The following is a 23,586-nucleotide window of genomic DNA, read 5'->3' on the forward strand; positions in this document are numbered from 1 at the left end:
ACTTTTCTTCTACCCTCTTAGGTTCAGTTACTAAACCTGCATGCCTGACAAAAGACAGATGAACAGGCGAAAAGGCACAAAATTTTGATTTATATTTATGTGAACATGAGTCCACAGAAAAAAATCAGCGAAACTCAAAGAGGCAGTTAGACTCAGGGGTTTATATACCATTTTAACAAAGGAAAGAGAATTTGGGCTTTGAAGGGATGACAAATTGTGGGGAAGTGACTAGGAAATACATGGGGGAACTAATGGAAGACAATGGTTATTTTAGTAAGGTCTGTTATGCAAACTCATCTTGGTATTGACTCCCGTCTCTGGTGATAAGAGTCACTCTGCTCTCCCTTCCTAGTGCAGGGTCAGAGTCACCTTCACAAAGGAAAATTTGTCCCTGCTTTTAGGCAGATTCGGGGGTCAGAGAACTCTTCCTCCATCTGTTGATTCTCAATTGCCTTCAGCTCAAAATAATCCACATGCCAAAGGGGCATATTTCAGGGTGGCATATTCTGATCCCCTTCAAATGCCATGCTAAATAATTTAGGCTTTATTTTATAGCAATGAGAGGTTTTAAGCGTAAATGACATAGTCAGATTTGCGTGCTTGAAAACGCAAAATTGGGGGGTTGTTAGAAGGGAAGATGCTTCAGGCTGTGCGCCCCCTTGTGGAGAAGAGAGAGAGAGAGAAAGCGAGAGAGTTGGAGAACTGCATTGGGATTCCCTCCCTTCTTTCCATCTTCCTGAAGGAAAGCTGGGATTTCAATTTTCATCCTCCCAGGCGGCTGCTGTCTGGAGGCTGCTCCATCTGTGCAGGGCTTATCGCTGCTGTTTCCAAGAGGCAGAGCCTCAGAGAGCCTCTTAAGTTCTACAAAGCCCACCTGGGGAGCAAGTAAACATGGAGCCTCCCCCAACCTCTTGAAGGATCTTAGGGGAGGCTGCCTGTGCCCTAGTGCACCCTTGCTGGGTCCTCAGCAAGTCTATCTTGCTCACCCCCGCTTTGCAAATGTTTAACTTCAGGATCCGGGGCTCTGGGTGACATGCAAGGGGGAGCTTCAACTTTCTTGTTTATTTTAGATCCCAGGGACGCCCCCACAGGTAGACGAAGAGGGTCCAGAGAAAGGTGGGGATTCCCTAACCCCTTCTTTCTTGGCACAGACAGGCAGAGAACACCTCTTTTCTCACCCCTGGGCAGCCCCAGGAAGTCAATCCTTCCACTATTCCTGCTCCGTGCCTCTCTTCCCTCTCCCCAGATTCCTGGGAGACTCAAAACCCTGTTCAACTCTCTCTGGGCTAGGTGCTCCCCTCCCCAAGAGGATTTCTCTCCAGAGCTGGTATCATCGCTTAATGATGTTCCACCAATAAGGGGAAGGTAATTGATTGTTAAGTGAAAATATAAATTGTAATTGAATCCGTCACATTTCAGTTTTTCATTATCGTGTGACAAGTCTTTTAGTGCATTGGCAAGGACTGCAGGGATCAGGGAGGGCTGGAGAGAGAGAGATAAGGACAGTTGTCTTCCGTTTCCTTATCCAGTGTGGTAGGCTTGCATTTTCAAATTGTAAACTGCCTCACTGGGACTCTTGCACACATGAGTGTACATGGGTGTGCACACAGCTATGCACTGGGTCAAATGAATTCATATTCAAGAACTGAAGTGGAATGCTTACAGGTCCTCAGCTGCGATGTGTAGGTCCAGTTTGAGCTTCAGTTTTGTATTTCTAGCTTCCCACCGGACGTTCAGTTTCTTTAATAAGTTCATGCTGTCCCAAGCGTTGTGCTGCAGACACTCACTGTTTTGATCTAATTTAGTATTAAGGAGAAAGTATAGTGTGGTGCTTAGGAAGTAGACTTGAGAAACAGTCGGCTTGTATTAGTCTTGTGGTCCCGCTGCTTACTAGCTGTGGGTCCTTGGGCAAGTTTCTAACCTCTCTGTGCCTCTGTTTTCTCATCTGTAAAATAGGGATAATAATAAATATTTACAGTTTAGGGCTATTGTGAGTATTAGATAGGGTTAGTTTAGGTAAAGCAGTTGGAAAAATACACATGGTAAAAACTGATACCAAATGATTTTGATATCAGGGTCATGCTGGCTTTATCAAGCAAGGTGGGATTTTTTCCTTCTTCCTTTATTTTCTGGAAGTGTTTGTGTTAAGTTTGGCACTCCTTCCTCCTTAGTGTTTAATAAAATTCATAGTTTTAATGACAAATCAGTTTGTTTCATAGATATGGGGCTGTTTATATTTTAAAATTCTTCTTGTGTACATTTTAGGTTGAGCTTTCAACAAATGTTTCTCTTTTATCTAAGTCAAATTTGGAGGCATAAAGTTGCTCCTTTTATTATATTTGTCTATAGGATCTCTGAAGATCTTCCTTATTTTACTTCTGATACTGGCAATTTGTGGTTTACTTTCTCCTTTATTTCTTGATCATTCAAACTGAGGAGATTATCAACATTATTAAGTTTTTCCAAAAAACAACTTGACTTTGCTGATTGTCTTTATTGGTTGTCTCTTTCCATTGCATTCATTTGTCTTCTTATTTATTATCTTATTTCTTGTACCTACTCTGGGTTTAATTTACTCTTCATTTCTTAGCCTCTTTTTTTTTTATGTCACTTATATTCTTATTTTTTATTTTTTATTTTTTATTTTTTTAGCCTCTTAAGGTGGTGGTTTAGATCATTGCTCTAATGTGTTTCCTGTTTCCTGAGACAGGCTTCTCAAGCTATACATTTCCCTGTAAGCACTGCTTTAGGTATAGCCTACACAATTTGAAATCGTTAACATTCCACTGAAAATATTCTGTGCTTTCTTTTGTAATTTATTCTTTGATCTCTAGACTATTTAGCAGTATGTTTAATTTCCAAATATTGGGGAGTTTTTTTGGTGTGCTATTGAGATTAGTATCTAATTTAATGCTGTTGTCACCAGAGAATATACTCTTTATGTTATTGGTCTTTTGAAATTTATTGAGACTTTCTAATGGCCTAGCATATGGTTTTTTGGGACATTTTCTGTGCACTTGCAAAAAAAATGTATATTTCACAGTTTTTGGTCTGTTTTATAAATGTCAATTCCATGAAGCTGGTTGACTGAGTTGTGCAGATCTTCTATCTGCTCTCTGCTTTTTTTTTTGTCAACTTGTTCTATCAACTATTGAGAGAAGAGAATTTAAAGTCTCCATTTGTCTTTGTGGATTTGTCTATTTATCTTTTTAGCACAGCCACTTTTTGCTTCAGATATTTTGAAGCTCTGTTTTAAGGTGCATACACATTTAAGATGTTTATATATCTTTAATGGACTGAAACTTTTATAATAATAAAATGTCCTTTTTTATCTCTACTAGAATTCTGTGTCTTGAAGTCTACTTTAATATAGCTACACTATTTTTCTTATACTTAATGTTTGTGTAGTATATTGTTTTCCACATTTTACTTTCAACCTATCTGTGTCTTTATATTAAAAATATGTTTACTGAAAGCAACATAAAGGCTTTTCTTTTCATTCAGTCTGATAATTTCTGCTTCTTAAAAAGAACATTTAGTTAATATGCATACTTACTGATATGATTGCTTTTAAGTCTAACATCATGTTATTATTTTGTATTTTCCATTCTGTCTTTTGTGTCTTTTTATCTTTTTCTCCTTTATTCATTCTTCCTTGTTTTGTGTGAATGAAGCATTTTTAGTATTCCATTGTACCTTTACTATTGATCTTTTTGTTATACCTATTTGTACTATTTTTAAAATGATTGTTGTAGTGATGACACTATTCATCTTTAACTTATCACAGTCTTCCACTCCCATGGTGCCATTTTTGCCCGTTAAAAATTATGGATGGTTCAACCCCAACTCTTCTGGAAATTATGCACTACATGTTGAGCACCCCGATCCGAAAATCTGAAATCTGAAATGCTTCAAAATCCAACACTTTTTGAGTGCTGACTTGATGCCACAAATAGAAAATTACACACTTGCTGTCATTTTTTAGGTCTCAGTTAATATGAGTCAAAAGTTTGTTTCCTGCACAAGATTATTTAAAATATTGCATAAAAATCACCTTCAGGCTATGTATATAAGGTGTGTATGAAACGTAAATGAACTTTTGTGTTTAGACTTGGGTCCCATCCCCAAGATATCTTATTATTTATATGCAAATATTCCCAAATCCAAAAAAAATCTGAAATCCCAAACATTTCTGGTCGTAGACATTTCAAATAAGGGGTACTCAACCTGTAATATTATTTCATGAATAATGTAAGAAATTTATACAGTAAAATTCCATTTACCCTTCCTACACTTTGTTCTTCTATGTTTTTTACTTCTACATATGGTATTAATTCCATAATATGTTTTTTAAATTTTTGCTTTATATGGTCTGTAGGTTGTTAAAAGTGTGTGTGTGCGTGTGTGTGTGTGTGTGTGTGTGTCTATGGATAGATTTAGAGGGGAAGAAAGAAAAAGAAAGAAATGAGAGACAGAGAATAAAGGAAAAAACTCTGAAAAGTATTTACACATGTTTTAAAGCTTTTATGGTCTTCTTTATTCTTCTGTAAAGATCCAAGTTTCCATCTGGTATCATTTCCTGCAGCCTGAAATACTTCTTTTAATATTTCTTATAGTGCAAATCTGTTGGCAAAAAATTCAGATTTTGTTTATCTGGAAAAGTCTGTATCCTACCCTCATTTTTGCAAGGATATTTTGCTGGATAAAGAATTCAAGGCCAGCATGATTTATAATACTTTTGTCTAATTAAACATCTCATTAAATTGTTTTCTGGACTCCACTGTTTCTAACGAAGTCAGCCATTCTTTGTCATGTATGAATATCATGGATCTATGTCTTTCCTTTGATTTTCGGCAGTTTGACTGGTTGCCAAAGTGATGGTTTGGTTTGTTTTGCCCCTGCTTGTGGTTTATTGAGATTTTCTGAATCTTTCAGTTGATGTAGAATTCTTGGCCATCATCTTTTCAAATATTCCCTTTGCTTCATTCTATCTTTTTTTCTGGGACTTTGACTTCATATATGTTAAACCATCTGATATTGTTTCAGAGATCTCAGATGCTCTGTTTCCTTTTTTCTCTCCAGTCTTCTCTCTACCTATTTTAATTTGGATAATTTCCTGTTTTCTAGTTGACAAATCCTCTTTTGGACTATATCTAGTTTGTAACTCTGTCAAATGAACTATCCATTTCTGAGATTGTAGTTCTTTTATTTTTTTTTTTTTAGCATTTCTATTTTGTTCTCTTTTATAGTTTCCCTCTCCCTAGACAAATTCCCCATCTTTTCACATATTGTCCACAATTTTTTGGATCCTTTAATGTATTTATCATATTTTTTTCCCCCAAAATCCCTGTATGATAAATCCAACAACTGGACCTTCTCTGGATCTGATTTCATGGCTCTTTTCTTCGACCATGGTAAAACTTTCGCGGTTCTTTGTGTATCTCCTAATTTTTTTTTACTGTGTGCAAAAACATACATATAAAAGGACTGAAGGGGTAGAAATAAACTTTATCCCCAAAAGGGGCACACCCCTTTTCCTGCAAGGCTGGTACTGCGGAAGGATGAGTTAATCCCATATGGAGTTGAGCTGAGCCTTGGCTTTGTTGCAGCTTTGGTCAGATTTAGTTCCCTTCTAGCTTTAAATGTTTTGAGGGTGTCATCAAGACTCTCCCTCCAGCAGGGCTTGCAATCTGAGAGGAGGTGAGATTTGGAGATCTCTTTAAGCCTTATAGGTTTCTGAACAATGAGAAACTCCATTTTCCAACCCTATCACCAACTTTTTGGGTCACTGAAAAATTTTGTATTTTTTTTCCAGTCCCACCCCTGGCTTTCTATTCCTTGGGAAGTTTCTTTCCATCAGGCTACCCCACTCCTGGCCTTTGGATGGCTACCGCAGGACACTATGTGAAGACCTTCACAGTTTTAAGGGGGTTTCCCCTGCCTACTCGGTCCCTGCTTTAGTCGGCTGTTCTGATCACTGGATGCAAGTCTATGGTGTCTCAGGGAGATTTTCACAGTTCTTTTTCCCTGCCCCTCCCCACCTGCAATGTGTCTCAGTGTGTTGCACTTAGAGAGGGCCTCACGTGCCTTGGGAGGGGAGATATCTTTCAGGTCTCTGCCCTGCCCCAATCTTTAATACACTGCTCCCATACACTTGGTCTAGGTCTATGGGAAATGTTTGGGGGCTGGATACCGAGTTGTTCTGTGAAAGGGATCCCATGGACCTCTCATCTTTACCAGCTCACACATGGCCATGGGAGGCTTATAAAATTCTTTGGTTTGTGCTCCTTCTTTTACCACCCCACTAGGGATGACAGCAGCTGTAGGTCTGTACTCTCCAAGAAAGGGCTCGTTGCTTTCTGGAATTTAACTCATTTAGGTTTGTTGACATCCTTGGCTCTCTAATGGGCTTAAAAACTGTAATTTTGTAGCCTATTTGGCTTCTTCCAATGTTAGAATGGCAGTGACATCCCCTTGTGACTCTACATCCTAAACAGACATTCATACTTTACAACTCTACTCTCTAGAAGCATTCACTGAGGCAATAGCACGTTTCATATCTGAACGGTGGAAGATTATTTAACTCCAACCAATGGTTGTTTCATTCTTCTGACAGCTAAAGATCCAGCCATATAGATGCAGACATCAACATTCTTAAATAAAGATTTTCATTTTTCCAGGTCATTGCTCCTAACATTTGGAAAGCAATACCGAGAGGCATATTAATCTGAATAGGCTGATTTTTGGCTAGGAAGGTTTGATAAAGCAAGTTATTTTCTCTCTGACTTTGAGCAGTGGTTTGAACCAGTTCTTCAGCACAGCAGAGACCAAGGCACTCCCTTTGCCCTTTTCTATGAAGGCAAGGCCCATTCTCTGGGGAAGGAGGGGGATAGTTTCATAAAGTAGAAGAAGTATCTAGGTCTTTTTCTATTCTTATTTTTTCTGTAGTCAGTGACAACTGGTCTAAATGGTCCCCAGTATTCACCACCCATTTGACATAAGAACAACTTCTACTCTAACTGGGGTTTGATTTATTCTGGAAGTCCAGTCTGCCTTTGTTTGGGTTTGAGGCTCTACTCCTCATGGTAACTTGACATCCCACAATGTCCTTTGGGAGGAGTGCTGAGGAACCACTAGACACTGACAAGGTAGCTTAGGGGGCAAAAGGGCTCAGTTAATTAGGAGGAGGTGGCAAGTGTGCACCCTGTCAAAAATCGCAGCTATTGCAAGGAGTACTACAGTTCCTGTAAACCCTTGAGCTCTATTAGGAGAAAAAAAAAAAAAAAAGGTAGGTAGGCATGGTTACAATGCCAGAGGTAATGAACCATTTTTCATAGTATAGTAATAATTTTAATTAATAAAGATCACTGCATAGTTCTTGACACTCACAGATGTGAGCATTCACCTAGAATGTACTTAGGAGGGTGTGTGTCTGCATGCATGCAGGCTGGAGAGGCCATTCCACTCCACGCTCCTGTTCTACACTCCTGGTATCAAAGCCACTCTCTGGGACTTGGGTTTGGCCTATAATGAAGAAGCAGGAAGAGCAAACTTCAGGCCTATTTCTAGAGAAGGATAGAAACTCTTTAGTAGTATGTCTAAACAGATCCATAAAAGTTAAAAGAGGCATATTCCCAACAACTTTATCATAAAATCAGAAAAAAAAATTATCTGGAACTACTAGTATAACACGATTGAGATGCTGGTGATATAGAGTATGAACTCTGACCCCAGGTCAATTTTGCTACTAGCTTCGGTGATTGTCAACTAATGTTACAAGCATCTTCATAGATTTTTAAATCTACTTCCACTGACTTCTTATGTAGTCTCGAGGAAGCCATCAAACTTGTTTCTATTTTTTTGAGTGTGGTCTTCAGAGCCCTACTTGATGTTGCCAGTTGGATGTCTAATACCCAACTCAGACTGGACAAGTTCAATTCAGAGCTCTTGATTCTTTCTCCGACTTCCTTAGCCCCAATTCCTTAGCCCTCATTCACCTGTTTTAAAGCCACAGATCTAAGCACCACCTTTACTTTTTTACAATTTGTTTTATTCTCCATATACAAACCATGTGCAAATCCTGTTGGCTTTACCTACGATGTATACCCCAATCCATCCACAATGTGAATGCATATGTGTGTGCAATGTGCATGTGTATGTGTGCATATATGTGTAAGTGTGTTTATATACATATATACATAAGTATATATATTTTATCCCTCTCTCCTCACTGTTTCTGTAGAATATGAGCGAAGATCTTGACTATCAGCTTTGTCTCTCTAGTGTTTAGGACACTTTGAATATCTGAATGAATCTCCAAAGAAACATCTGGAATTGTAGTCAGGGATTAAATATGTTCTACACAGGAGACACCAAGCTCCAGAGAGGCAGAATTATTTACTTAATTTTACTGGAGAAATAATTTATTAGTCCGAACAGATACTGGAAAGATGCCTGGCAATGATAAAGAACATGAATTTAATGTTCTTTGGGCCAAGTTTGCCTACTGACAGTCTAAGGTTCTGATCTGGCCTGTACAGTGTTATAAAATTGTTGAGTTACTTGAAAACATAAAACAAAGTGGATTTTCTGTATCTCTTGAAAGTGTGGTTTGTCTGGCAACACAGGATGCGCATTCCTGTCTAACAACATTCTGATGCTAGAGCTGAGAAGTGGCTGCCCTTGAGTCAAGGTGCTATTCTCCAGGTGGCCAAGGAAGATTCTGTCCCAGCCCATTTCACTAATTTGCATGACCTGCCTGGTTTCTGTGTGTCTCTGAACCTGAGACCCTGGTCAATCTGGATTTCTACAGACCCTCCTATGAACAGACAGGTAGCAAGAACTTCCCTAGCACCCTTCCTTTATCATCAGCCTGGGGTCAGTCTCCAGTTCTAAATGGGCACATGGAGATTTGAGAGCCAGTACCTGGTCCCCACGTAGGCCTGGTCACATCATACCACAACCCAGTATCTTCCTTATTCTCTGGTTATGTCCCAGACATTTTCAAAAAAATATGGTGAAGAGAGAGTGCCCAGCTAGTGTTAACCACAGCCACCACTCTTGGAGACATGACTCAAAATTAAGACCTGCTAATTTGGTCTTTAGGGTCATCTGCCAAGGACTATTTTCACTGGAAGGAGTCACGGCTCAAGTGCTGTGCCCTTCTTTGTCACCCCCAGCCGGGATATTTCCTCCTCCACTTCCCTGGGCCAACATAACACTAGTGTCAGGCACGAGGGTCTTTGCAATCAATCCTTCATCCCCTTCACACTTGTATGCTTGGGAAGCTGGGACCCTTCCAGGAAAAGAAAAAGTATACCTGGGTCAGAGTTGGGGTGTCCCTCATCCCATGTTCTTGTCCTCTCAAATATGTGGCCAATTTCCTGGAGATTTCTGTATCCCTCAAGGGTGGCAGGAGGTCAGACTTCTATGAGAAATTACTCCCTAAGATGAAGTGGTGAATCTGAATTTCTCTTAATGTTTATACAACCATACTGCATAGCTGTGGAGTCTAGGAGATTTCCCTTGGGTTAGAAATGCCTATTCATTTTGTTATATTGGTGGGTTATGCTAAGTCACAGAAGGAATACAAATAGATAACATGAAAGCAGCACATGCATGGCATAAATCTCAGACTCAGATGCAACCTCCACATTCCACACAGTGGTCATATCTCAGCCGTCTTCTCATTTATCCGATTGTTGTTTTAGAACATCCAATGATCAATATGTTTCACTCCTGTCTGGGAGGCTCCAGTAATGAACAAAAGACATTGGCTGCGGAGAATGCCACTTTCTACGATTACAAGCAATTTGCTAGTTTTCTCAGAAGAAGAGCTTAAGAGGGTTTCATGAAATGTCTGCTTTCAGAATCATTAACTATTGATTAAACTCCCCATTTTACTTTGCGCAAATTCTGTTAAAAAGAAATAACAGGGTGAATAACAGTGCTGACCACCGTGCAATCACAGGCTGGCGCAGCCTAAGTCAGTGCGTGATGTGCTCAGTTTCAGGCTGTTTGGAAAGGAGAGCTGATTGGGAGCATTCACCTGTCCTGGGTACCCGGTTTCTGTGACAGCTGTATCTTTCACTGTTGAGCTCATCCTTTATGTTGATTTCTATTAGTGAATTTATAAATACAGCCTGAGGAATGCTACCCATCCCTCAGCTCTTGAACCATCATTATGATCCAGAATGGTAAATTCTTTGTAGGAGTCACCTTGGTTCAGTTGGGGAAAAAATTACTGATGCGCTTTGAAAACGTAGAGTTTGAGTTTTTTTTTTTTTTTTTTTTAAATATAGCTGAATAGGATTTTAAGAAAGCAGAATTATAATGTGGAGTGAAAAGAAAAGCAAGAGGTTGGGTTGGAAACTAGGTTATCAGTACAGTGCAGAAAGGGAAAATAAATGCTAATAGACTGCACATATGCCCTTCCCACTAGATTAGAGACCAGGAGGGCACCTGCTGGATTCGGCCCGTTGTGTGGCCGAACAGAACACAGGGTCTGGGCTATTATCCCCTCCACAGCCCCTTGTGCCACAGATGGTTCTTCTTGCTTCTCTTATCGGGCCGTGCATTCAGTCTCTGTAGCTTGATCTCTTCCTCCTTCTTCTGCTCATACAAAATGGATTGATCTGCTGAAAGAGAGGGGCTGGAGAGGGGCTGTCTCAGGGGGAAAGGGGAGGGTGTGAAGACAAAAGCTGGGGAGGCCAGGTGCAGTGATGTGGTGGCGAGGGAAGAGAGAGACTCAGTGCCTTGCTGGGGACAGCCCCGTCAGCAGTCAGCAGCCTTGTCTCCCCTAGGCCTCGAGCTCAGCCGCCTGGAAAATGGCCTTGTGCCTATGTGCTCTGGACAGCCAAAGCTCTCAGGTGTTGAACAAGCAAGCAGTGCTGACTGCCTTTTCTCCCTTCCCTGGGGAAGCTGAATGTCTAGGGCTGGCATTGCTGGTGGTCCCCTCCCAGGAGACCCAAAGCTCTGCCTTTGAGCTGACTGACGAGCTGCAAATTCAGCAAAGGTGAGCAAAGTTGAGAAGCATGGCCTTATGAGAGCCAGCCCTCCCAGGAGAGCCAGCTGTCCCAAGACAGCCTACCTGGAAGGATGGAAGGGTCATTCCTCAGGGCTGAATCCAGAGCCCAAGGTGTGCTGAACACAAGTCTCCTCCTGATCTGGATCTGCAAGAGGTTGTATGGCTGTGATCACATCCAGGCTCCTTCACTTACAAGCTGTGGGGCCTCCAGATATTTGCCCAGCTGTATTCATAGTGTTACTGGTGAAGATTAAATGGGTTGGTCATGGAAAGATCTTAGAACAATGAGTGGCTTAGAACAATACCTTAAAACTTAGCTATGATTTTCATCATCTTCATGGTCATCATCATCATCATCATATATCAGAACCATTTTCTATTAACATTACGTATTACAATGTACCTCCGTATGAGACATCATGGCATAATTGAGAGAACATGGACTTTGTGGACAGGCAGTTTGAGACCTCACCCTGACACTCAAATCACACAGTATTTGTATGATTTTTGGTGTGTTACTTCTCTTTTCAAGCCTCAGTTTCCTAACTGTGAGGTGGGGCTAATGCTATAAATTACCTAGTACAGAGCCTGCACATTAGAGCAGTTCAATATGTGGGAGCTGTCGCTCTTCAGAGTAGCCCATGCAAACACATGTTGTGTGTACCTGTGCGTGCCTGTGTGGCGTTGAGTCTGGGTGGTCAGTTTCTGTTGGTGTGTGTTGAACGTAGAACCTAGAAGCAAGTGTCCGAAACAGCAGAACAGACTGGGACAGGGAGAGGCTGGCAAGAAGGAATGTAAGCAGAATCAGAGACAAGGACCTCAGAATTCCAGTCCTGGTTCATTGCCCTAATACCTCTTTCCCTTCTTCCTGTGGCAGGTGCCCGTGGGCTACAGGCCTGGGCCTAATGGGTCAAGTCCTGCTTGTGGCTCCTGTGAACCTTCAAGCACAACTTCTCTCTCTCCTGGAACGAGCTGCTTTGTGTACTTTGAAGCCCCTGAATGCAGTTTGGGGGGCTCTTGATCAGGGAGTTAAGAGGTCCAAGTTAATCCTGGCTCCCCATCAGTGGAAAATGAGGAATAGCGCAAGGACCTTTTTCTCAATGTGCCTTAGTTTCACCATCTGTAAACAGAGGGCTGGGTCAGACAAATCCCATATCCCCTGTCCCCCACAGCAAAATCTTACATCCAGATGAAGTGTGTCCTGTCCTCTGAGCATCTTTTTGCTGCATCTTTGCAAGGAAGATTGTAAATGTCAGTGTGAACGTAGAAAGAAGTGTCTGAAACAGCAGAACAGACTGGGACAGGGAGAGGCTGGCAAGAAGGAATGTAAGTAGAATCAGAGACAAGGACCTCAGAATTCTGGTCCTGGTTCCCTGCCCTAATACCCCTTTCCCTTCTTCCTTGTGGAGCAAGGTAACTTTATCTGAGCAAGAGCTGAAGGGAACCCTAAAGGGAAAGTCTGAACTTTCCCAGGATCCAGGTGCTGTTGCTCTAATTATTAATAATGATTAATACTGGGGTCTTGCTTTGACCTTGGTGGGCACACCCCTGAGTGGTCCTGCTCTGGGCCCTGAGAGGCAGGGCTCCACCCCTGCTTGTGCAATGTGCCTACACAACCCCAGGGAGCAAGATTCACATTCATTGTCATCCTAAGTTTACGTCACCATTATAAGAATTTTCCAGCAGATGGCCATAAAGTGTCTTGAGAAAGCAATGCCCGTTTCTTCTTTTGCAACTTGCACAAGGTCACCATATCGGCTAGCAAGGGGTCCATGAGACCGCATCTTCTTTTGCTGCCACCCTACAGGCCAGGCCTCTTCCTCTGTCTGCTCTTTAGCCTTCCCTGAGCCTCCTCCTTCCAGGTCCCTTGCCACATCATCCTTCCTTCTCCCTCACCCCTATGCTTGGTATGCCTCTGAGATTTTCCCTTAGTAATTGAAGGAATCTGAGAGGTAAAATGAAGAGCCTCAGGAGAAGGCACACAGCTATAAGCTGTAAAGGGCTTCGTGTCTCAGTTTTGCCCTTTGGAACATGTTTTGGAACATGATGGGCGGAGTCACATCCCTGGTAGTTTTCATGTGTGACCTGTCCTCTTTCTGCATTCTTAAGCTGCACTTCTCCTTCCCCATCCATTCTCTCTTGTCAAATATTCCTGGGGTCAAAGAGCCTTAGTCTCCTCTTCCTTCCAAAAGAAATGCCCTATCCTCAGTATACATTGCTATACCTCTTGCCCTGACTCCAGAACCTTAAGTATTAAGTCTTAATGCCAGGCCTACGAATATAGAAGTCTTGGATGAGATTTGCTGATGGAAAGAGGAGGCACCAGGCTCTGTCTCCCTAGAAATTTGCTCCTCCATGGAGGATATGACCCAAGAAACTCTTAGAAACAAAGCCAGAGTAACCACCAACCACATTAACCCCACACAGGAGGGGTACTACTTTTAGAATGGGCACTCTGAGGCCTGAGGATATGAAGCTCTTGGATCCTGGTGTGCCCTGATGTATAGTGCCTTTTGCCTTCAACAATAAGCTCGTCTTTTTGAAGGAACCTTTAGCTAGAATCTAGAGAGTTGGAGTTCAAGCCCTGCCTCTGCTATTTTCTACCTGTGCCACCTATATTAGGCAGAAGAGGCCATATACATGGCCGGAATTTTTAACCTGTCCCCTCCTCTTTCTCTCAGGCAGCAATGAGGTTTTGAGGCCTGGCAGTTTTAGGTGGACTGTCTCCACCAAGGATAAATAAACATTATTTACATCTGGTGATTTACTTTCACATCCATCTTTATTTCTCCAGCATTTGGTATTAAGCCCCTGCTAAACATCAAAGTTGTAATGAAGAAATGAGGTCAGCACACAAAGGGAATGCCCCTTGGAGAAACTCACCACTCCAGTTGGAGCTAACTGGACCAATTCTTGACCAGTGAAAAGATAAATCCAGTGTAAGGTGCAAGCACCTGCTTTTAACATTATGCCATTGTGATTTTAGCTGCTGCTCACAGGTAACTATCGCCTTTCAAGTCTTTCCTTCCTTGTACTAGTTAATTCTCACGGGCCAGACCTGTAATTGAGGGATGAGATTTACACATTGCAGCCCCCGGCTTTCCTTCTCTGCTTTCCACTCCAATTAGGTTCCCAAGACACGAATCTACAGATGATCCCTTTTCCCAGATCCAGAGCTGAACCCTAATGAAGCCACACATCTCACCTCACGGTGGTGCAGTCCTGTGGGAAGGCTGTCTCTGCAGGATGGAACCCCTTCCCTCTCAAGAAGTGCCAGGAACCCAGACCCATCACAAGGTGACTCCACTTGGGGGTAGTTCAGGGATCTGCCTGAACCACTTCCTTCTTTGATTTTCCACAGGGTCACTTGCAAAACAAAATTGACTCTGAGAAAAGAAAGTCTTCAGTATTTTGAATCCATTGATACACAGGTGAAACAAATCAGTTTGCATTTTCCCTATACTTTCAACACTTTGTTTCTGAATAATAATAAAAAAGTCCCTGAAGCAAATACTATTTTGAGCCTAATTTCTGGAGGCTCCTAGCAGGCAAATCACTCTTTCTCTTGCTGTGATGTTCTTTTTAGTCTTAAAAAGAAAAGACTTAAGGGAAGAAGATGTCTTTTATTTTTCAAACATTGAGCAGGTGCCTTGAGGAAGAAGCCCTGGGTGCCTTGGTGGCTGCGGTGGGTAGAACAGGGGGAGACAGTTGGAGGGGGCAAGTGGAGATTTGGACTGGAAAAGAGAATACTCCAATTCAGCAGTTCCCAACCAGGCTGTGCAATAGAGCCACTTGGGGATGTTTTAAAAAGAACCAATTCCCACTCCCCTCCCTAGGTAATACTGATTTAGCTTGTCTGGCACAGGCCCCAGGAATCTGTATATTTGAAAGACCCATTCTGTACCTAGGAAATCAGAATTACCACAGGAGAAGTGTGGGGAACTATACTTAAAAAAATGGCTGGCCAGGCACGGTGGTTCACACCTGTAATCCCAGCACTTTGGGAAGCCAAGGGTTGCGGGGGTGGATCACCTGAGGTCAGGAGTTCAAGACCAGCCTGGGCAACATGGTGAAACCCTGTCTCTACTAAAAATACAAAAATTAGCTGGGCACAGTGGCATGTGCCTGTAATCCTAGCTACTTGGGAGGCTGAGACAGGAGAATTGCTTGAAACTGGGAGATGGAGGTTGCAGTGAGCCAAGATTATGCCATTACACTCCAGCCTGGGCAATAGAGCAAGACTCCATCTCAAACAAACAGACAAACAAAATGGCCCACAGTGATTCTGAGGCAGCCAGGTCCTGGTGCACAGACTGGCATTTTCTAAAAATGAATGGCTATTTCAAGTTGCTCCACAAAGTTTTGGGGCTCCCTTTTGGGGTACAGCACCCTGTCACTTGCTAGAGCACTCAAGCAGGCACTTGTACAGGTGCTGCAGGGAGCTCCTTACTCAAGGGTGGGGCTTCCAGTGATCTCACAGATGTCCTCTGACTTTGCATCAACAGCTGGAGATGTCATCCTTGTCCCACAAAGCTGTTCTGTCTGATGTAAAGCCATGTTCAGGTTTATGCCCAAGGAGAACAGAAGACAGGCCTGGTGCAGTGGCTCCTGCCTGTAATCCCAGCACTGTGGGAGGCCCACATGGGAAGATGCTTACGATGTTCAAGACCAGCTTGGGCACCATTGTGAGATCCTGTCTCTACAGAAAAATAAAAAAAGTAAAAATTAGCCGGGTATGGTGACACGTGCCTATAGTCCTAGCTACTTGGGAGGCTGAGGTGGGAGGATTGCTTGAGACCAGGAGTTTGAGGCTGCAATGAGCTATGATTGTGCCACTGCACTCAAGCCTGAGTGACAGAGAAAGACCCTGTCTCCAAAATGAAAAGGCAAAACAAAAGAAAAACACATGTTTGGGTGGAAAGAAAGAGGCCGGGGTGGAAGTGGTGGAAGTGGGTGGTGCAGTCTTCTTTAAGCCGTGGTAGCCACACTTGTGCCAGCCTCTATAAACTCTGGGAGTAAACTATGGGCTTTCCTGCATTGAAAACTTTGTTTTACAAAAATCTTTCTTTTTGGTTAAAGCACACTGCACATTCCTCTCCATGTATTTGCTTACACGTCCACTAAGACTCACCACACATCCCATTTTCCATGAAGCCTTCATGATATAATTAGCAGTCACCTCTGCACGGCAGAGCCTGAGAACAGCACTGGCCTCATGAGATGGGAGCCAGGTCCTAGATGGGGACCTTGGACTTAGGCTGGGAGCCAGTGGTGCCTGGGGCCCCTGAAGCCTTCACACCCAGTGTACCTAGCAGGCCTTTGTAGCCTGTACATCACCAATGATAATCTGCATATCTATGGGAGAGACACAATAAGGCTTCACCCACACCAGGTGGGAGAGAGCTTCATTTAATCCTCCGGGGTTGTATGTTTTAAATTCAAACAAAACAGATCAATTCTTAAGTCTGAAGACCTAAGTTTGGTTCCTTTTTAGTCAGAGATCTTGGACAAATCAATGTTTTCGATCATCAGATTTCTCATCTGTAATATTGGGGTAACAGTACATAATTGGGTTGTCAAAGGGGTTGGGTAAGATTATGTTCAGTGCTGTGTAAAAAATAAATATTATTTATTTATTTATTATAATTTATATTTATTATAATTATAATTTATAATTATAAGTATGAAGAGTTATTATTGCTACCCAAAACTCTGGGCTTAGGAGAATTATGGAAAGCTAACATCTGAGTCAAAGGATTTTATTTGATGTTTTGAACCCCAGTTTCCAAGAAAAAAGTGTACCTCTCCTTCTTTCCCTCCCTTCATGCGAGACACATTTATTGGACATTCACTATGAGGACTTGGCACTGGGGATACTAAGAGGAACAAGACCAGGTCTTTGCCTTCGTATAGCTTATAGTCTAGCGAGGAAGACAGATTGATAAAGAAATAGATTATTCTAAATTGTGGTGTGTACTATGATAGAGGAATGTCCTGGGTTTAGAGATTGGGAAGGGGAGGGAATGATTAGGTAGAGGCAGGAAGGGCTTCTTCGTAAAACTAATACTTGCACTGGGTCTTGAAGGAATTGTCCAGGAAGATATGGAGGTATGAAGGGCATTTCTGGTAGAAAAGACAATAGAGCTTGGTTCAGATAATAAGAAAACACACAAATGGAGGAGCTTGATTGTGATTTTAGCCCTAGAGAAGGAGCAGATTTATAGTAATTTTAGTGACTCTGAGCTAGGAAAGACCACTGGACTCTTGTATTCTTCACATAAAACAGGATAAAAAGGGTGAGAGGATTGGAGATAGAAGTGGGATCTTACAGAATCTTGACAGTGAGAAGTGTTGATCATAAAAAATGGCATGCAATACAGAAGAATATAAACTTCTGTACTTGTATTCAAAACCTAAACTGCCTGTGAATAGGGTGGAGGAGACAGTGCCAAGCTGAGGTATGTACTGAAAAATTCAATACATATACCCAATGGGATGATGTGACCTAAAATTCGAATTGGCCCACAGAAGTCATTACATGAGATGATATAGCAATAAATGCACATTAATATCGTGTGAGCAGCTTTAAGAAAAATATGGATACTTACAGCCATCCCCATATCAATCAGATCAAAGTTTTTAGTGGTGAGGACCAACTCCAGGTCTTGTTCAAAATCCTCCTACATGATTTTGAAGTGCAGCTATGGTGGAGAATCATTGTAATAAACTGAAGTGACTAACAAAACTGCCTCCCCACAGACATTCAAAACTGGTAACTCTCACGTTACCAATATGTCACTGCCCAGAAAGAAGCGTTGACTGCTTTCCTTGATCTCTACTGGTTAGACTGTGTGGGCTGCTTTCTTATGGCAACTGCCTCATCAGATGGACAGGTGGAACTTCCTGTCAATTGCTGAGAGTATATTACAAATCTCCAAATATAATTGTGGATTTGTCTATTTCTCCCTTTAATTCCGACAATTTGTGCCTAGTGTATTTTGAGGCTCTGTTATTAGGCTGATATGAATTAACAGTGTTATGCCTTTCTGATGGATTGACCTTTTTGCTTTCATGAAATGTCTCTATCTCTGGTAATACCCTTAGTCTTGAAATATGTCTGATATCAATACGATCAGTCCAGCGTTCTTATGCTCAGTGATTGCGTAGTAAATATTTCATTAATTATGTATTTTCAGCCCATCTGTGGCTTTATCTTTAAAGTCCATCTCTTTTTTTTTTTTGAGATGGAGTCTCACTCTGTCACCCAGGCTAGAGTGCAGTGGCGCGATCTCGGCTCACTGCAAGCTCTGCCTCTTGGATTCACACCATTCTCCTGCCTCAGCTTCCCGAGTAGCTGAGACTACAGGCACCCACCACCATGCCTGGCTAATTTTTTGTATTTTTAGTAGGGACGGGGTTTCACTGTGTTAGCCAGGATGGTCTTGATCTTCTGACCTCGTGATCCGCCCACCTCGGCCTCCCAAAGTGTTGGGATTACAGGCGTGAGCCACCGTGCCCGGCCCCTAAAGTCCATCTCTTATAAACATCATATAGTTGGGTTTTACTTTTTTAACCATTCTGAAAATCTCTGCCTTTTAACTAAAGTGTTTAGTCCAATTAAATTTAATGTAATTATTGATATGATTGAGTTTCTACATAATATTTTACTACTTATTCTATTTGTCTTATATTGGTATTAGTCCATTTGTAATGTTATAAAGGAATACTTGAGCCTGGGTAATTTATAAAGAGGTGTATTCGGTTCTGCAGGCTGTACAGGAAGCATGGTGCTGGCATCTGCTCTTGGTGAGGACCTCCAGAAACTTTCAATTGTGTCAGAAGGCAAAGGAGGAGCAGGCATGTCACATGGTGAAAGAGGGAGTGAGAGAGAGAAGTGAAGGTGCCAGGCCCTTTTTAAACAACCAGCTCTTGGGTGAACTAATAATGTCAGAACTCATTACCATGGAAGGGCACTTCATGAGTGATCTGCCCCCATGACCTAAACACTGCCCTCTAGGCTCCACCTCCAACACTGGGGATGACATTTCAACATGAGATTTGGAGGGGACAAATATCCTCAACCATATCAATGTTTTTCTCATTTTTCTCTTTGTTCCTCTGTCCCTTCTTCCTGAATTATTTTGGGTTAACAGAATATTTTATAGAATTCAATTTTAATTCATTTCATTGGCTTTTTAGCTATACCTCTTTACATTATTTGTTAGTGTTTTTATGTGTGTGTGTGTGTGTGTGTGTGTGGTGGTAGTGGTTCTCACACGGGGTGATTTTATTTCTCAGGGGAATTTGGCAATGTCTGGAGACATTTTTGGTTGTCACAACTAGAGAAGTACTACTGGCATCTGGTGAGTAGAGGCCAGAGATACCACTAAATATCCAACAGTGCACAGGAAACACAGCAAAGAATTATCTGGCCCAAAATATCAACAGTTCTGAGGTTGAAAAATCTTGCTCTGTGGATGACAATATACAACTGTAATTTTCACAAACTACTTAGAAGTTTCTATTTACTTCATATAAAGAATCTTGAAACCGTAGAGCAAGTTTCCTCGTGTCCCCATGCCCCTTTTTAGTGGTCAAAACACTTAACATGAGATCTACCCTCTTGTTATACAATGCTGTACAGCAGATCTCTAAAGCTTAATCATCCTGTGTAGGTGTAACTTTATACCCACCGAACAATGCTTCATTCCCCACCCCCTTCATCCCCTGGCAGCCACCATTTAATTTTCTTATTCTATGAGTTTGACTATTTTAGATGCTTCGTGTAAGTAGGATCACGCAGTATTTGTCATTCTGTGACTGACTCATTCCACTTAGCATAATATCTTCCAGGTCCATCCATGTTGTTATAAATGGTAATTTTTTTCTCCTTTTTTTAAGATCGAATAATAGTCCACTGTACCTGTATAACACATTTTCTTTATCCATTCATCCGTCCATGGGCAGTTGGGCTGTTTTCATATCTTGGCTATTGTGAATAATGCTACAATGAACATGGGAATGTGGGTATCTCTTCAAGATCCTGATTTTAGCTGCATGTGGTGGCTCACACCTGTAATCCCACCTCTTAAGGAGGCTGAGGAGGGTGGATTGCTTAAAGCCAGGAATTCAAGACCAGCCCAGGCAACAAAGTGAGACCCTATCTCTACAAAAAATTAAAAAGTTACCTGGCATGGTGGTTTGTGCTTATAGTCTCAGCCACTTGGGAGTCGGAGGTGGGAGGATCGGCTGAGCCCAGGAGTTTGAGGCTGCAATGAGCAATGATTGCACCACTGTACTCCAGCCTAAATGACAAAGTGAGACCCTGTCTAAAAAAAAAAAAAATTCCTAATTTCAATTCTTTTGGCTCTATTCCCCAAAATAGATACATGGTAGCTCTATTTTTAGTTTTATGAGAAATTGCCAATCTGTTTTACATTGTGGCTGTATCATTTTGCATTCCTACCAAGAGTGTACAGAGTTCTAATTTCCCCATAACCTTACCAACACTTGTTGTCTTTTTTTTTTTTTTTTTTGATAGTAGCCATCCTGACAGGTTTGAGGTGATATTTTATTGTGGTTTTGACTTGCATTTCCCTGATGGTTGGTGATGTTGGGCACATTTTCATATATCTGTTGGCCATGTGTACGTCTTCTCTGGAGAAATGTCTATCTTTGTCCCTTGCTCATTTTTAAATTGGATTTTTAAATTATTATTATTTTTTGCTATTAAGTTGTGGGTATTCCTTATATATTTTGGAAATTGACCCCTTATCAGATACATGGTTTGCAAATATGTTCTCCCATTCCAAAAGTGGCATTTTCAATCCATTAATTGTTTCCCTTGCTGTGCAGATATTTTGAGTTTGATAAATTTATGTTTTTGACCAAACAGGCGAGATTTTCAGCAATTATTTCTTCAAATCGTTCACTTTTTTTTTTTACTTTCTCTTCCTTCTGGCACTTCAATTATGAGAATCATCTTTTGATATCGTCCCATAGATTGGTGAGGCTCTTTTCATTATTGTAATGATGTTTTGTCCCTGTTCTTTAGATTGGATAATTTCTATTGCTCTCTCTACTGACTTTGTTCTGTTGTCTTTAAGATACTATTAAGTGCATCCAGTGCATTTTTGTTTGTTTTTAATAGCGTTATTGAGGTATAATTGAAATATAAAACGCATATATTTAAAGTGTATAATTTGATGAGGTTTACATCCATATACACCCATGAGACAATCACCACAATCAATATAATGAACATATTCACCAATCCCAAAAGCTTCCTCATGCTCCTTTGTAATACCTCTCTTGTCACTCCCTTGCCCCCAGGAAACCATGATCTACTTTCTGTCACTATAGATTAGTTTGCATTTTCTAGAATTCTATATAAATGAAATAGGACAGTTGTTTCTTTTGTTGTCTGCATCTTTCACTTACATAATTATGCTTTTCAACTATGTTGTTGCATGTTTCAACACCTCATTCACTTTCATTGCACAATAGTATTCTATTGCAAGAATATATCAGAGTTTGTTTATGCATTGTTGTTTCCAGTTTTTGGTTATTCTACGTAAAATTGCTATGAATATTCATGTACAAGTCCTTGAATGGAAGTGTGCTTTCATTTCTCATGGATAAATATCTAGTAGATGGATGTTTAACTTTTTAAAAAATAGCAAACTGTTTTCCAAAGTGGTTGTACCATTTTACCCAACCAATCAGCAGTCTATAAGAGTTCCAGGCCAGGTGTGGTGGCTAACGCCTGTAATCTCAGGACTTTGGGAGGCTGAGGCAGGTGGATCACCTGAGGTCGGGAGTTTGAGACCAGCCTGGCCAACATTGTGAAACCCCGTCTCTACTAAAAATAGTTAAAAAAAATTAGGTGGGCATGGTGGTGGGTGCCTGTAATCCCAGCTACTTGGAAGGCTGAGGCAGGAGAATCACTTGAACTCAGGAGGTGGAGGTTGTGCTGAGCTAAGATTGTGTCATTGCACTCCAGCCTGAGCAACAAGAGTGAGACTCTGTCTCAAAAAAAAAAAAAAAAAAAAGAACAAAAAGAGTTCCAGTTGCTCTAGATTCATGCCAGTGTTTGGTATGGGATGGCCAGTTTTTAATTTTAGCCACTCTAGTTGGTATGTAGTTGTATCTCATTGTGGTTTTAATTTGCATTTCTCCAGGAACTAATGATGTTGGAGCAACTTTTCATGTGCAAGGTGCTATCCACAAATCTTTTTTTCTGATTATTTGCTCAAATCTTCTGCCATTTTTCATTTGGTTGTTTGATTTCTTATTATTGACTTTTGGGTTCTTTGTATTTACTGATATAAAGCCTTTATCAAAATTAATATTGAAAATATTTTTTCATAGCTTGTAGTTTGCCTTTATATTTTCTTTTTTAAAAATTATACTTTAAGTTCTAGGGTACATGTGCATGACGTGCAGGTTTGTTACATATGTATACAGTGCCATGTTGGTGTGCTGTACCCATTAACTTGTCATTTACGTTAGGTATATCTTCTAATGCTATCCCTTCCCCCGCCAACTCCATGACAGGCCCCGGTGTGTGATGTTCCCTACCCTGTGTCCAAGTGTTCTCATTGTTCAATTCCCACCTATGAGTGAGAATATGCAGTGTTTGGTTTTCTGTCCTTGTGATAGTTTGCACAGAATGATGATTTCCAGCTTCATCCATGTCCCTACAAAGGACATGAACTCATTCTTTTTAATGGCTGCATAGTATTTCATGGTGTATATGTGCCATATTTTCTTAATCCAGTCTATCATTGATGGACATTTGGGTTGGTTCCAAGTCTTTGCTATTGTGAATAGTGCTGCAATAAACATACATGTGCATGTGTCTTTATAGCAGCATGATTTATAATCCTTTGGGTATATACCCAGTAATGGGATGGCTGGGTCAAATGGTATTTCTAGTTCTAGATCCTTGAGGAATCGCTACATTGTCTTCCACAATGGTTGAACTAGTTTACAGTCCCACCAACCGTGTAAAAGTGTTCCTATTTCTCCACATCTTCTCCAGCACCTGTTGTTTCCTAACTTTTTAATGATCACCATTGTAACTGGTGTGAGACGGTATCTCATTGTGGTTTTGATTTGCATTTCTCTGATGGCCAGTGATGATGAACATTTTTTCATATGTCTGTGGGCGGCATAAATGTCTTCTTTTGAGAAGTGTCTGTTCATATCCTTCACCCACTTTTTGATGGGGTTGTTTGATTTTTTCTTGTAAATTTGTTTAAGTTCTTTGTAGATTCTGGATATTAGCCCTTTGTCAGATGGGTAGATTGCAAAAATTTTCTCCCATTCTGTAGGTTGCCTGTTCACTCTGATGGTGGTTTCTTTTGCTGTGCAGAAGCTCTTTAGTTTAATTAGATCACATTTGTCAGTTTTGGCTTTGTTGCCACTGCTTTTGGTGTTTTAGACATGAAGTCCTTGCCCATGCCTATGTCCTGAATGGTATTGCCTAGGTTTTCTTCTAGGGTTTTTATGGTTTTAGGTCTAACATTTAAGTCTTTAATCCATCTTGAATTAATTTT

General features: G+C 41.1%; 1 long non-coding RNA gene across 1 annotated transcript in view; it reads left to right on the forward strand.

Annotated features, from left to right (window-relative positions):
- The first annotated feature begins 1,244 nt into the window (after window positions 1–1,244).
- Window positions 1,245–23,586, forward strand: part of LOC129030306 (uncharacterized) — a 180,332-nt gene continuing 157,990 nt past the window's right edge. Inside the window, exon 1 of the long non-coding RNA XR_008500613.1 lies at window positions 1,245–1,365. This is a non-coding gene — a long non-coding RNA (uncharacterized LOC129030306). The remainder of the gene's footprint in view (window positions 1,366–23,586) is intronic.

The sequence above is a fragment of the Pongo pygmaeus genome, chromosome 12 (genome assembly GCF_028885625.2).
Source record: "Pongo pygmaeus isolate AG05252 chromosome 12, NHGRI_mPonPyg2-v2.0_pri, whole genome shotgun sequence".
Classification (NCBI taxonomy): domain Eukaryota; kingdom Metazoa; phylum Chordata; class Mammalia; order Primates; family Hominidae; genus Pongo; species Pongo pygmaeus.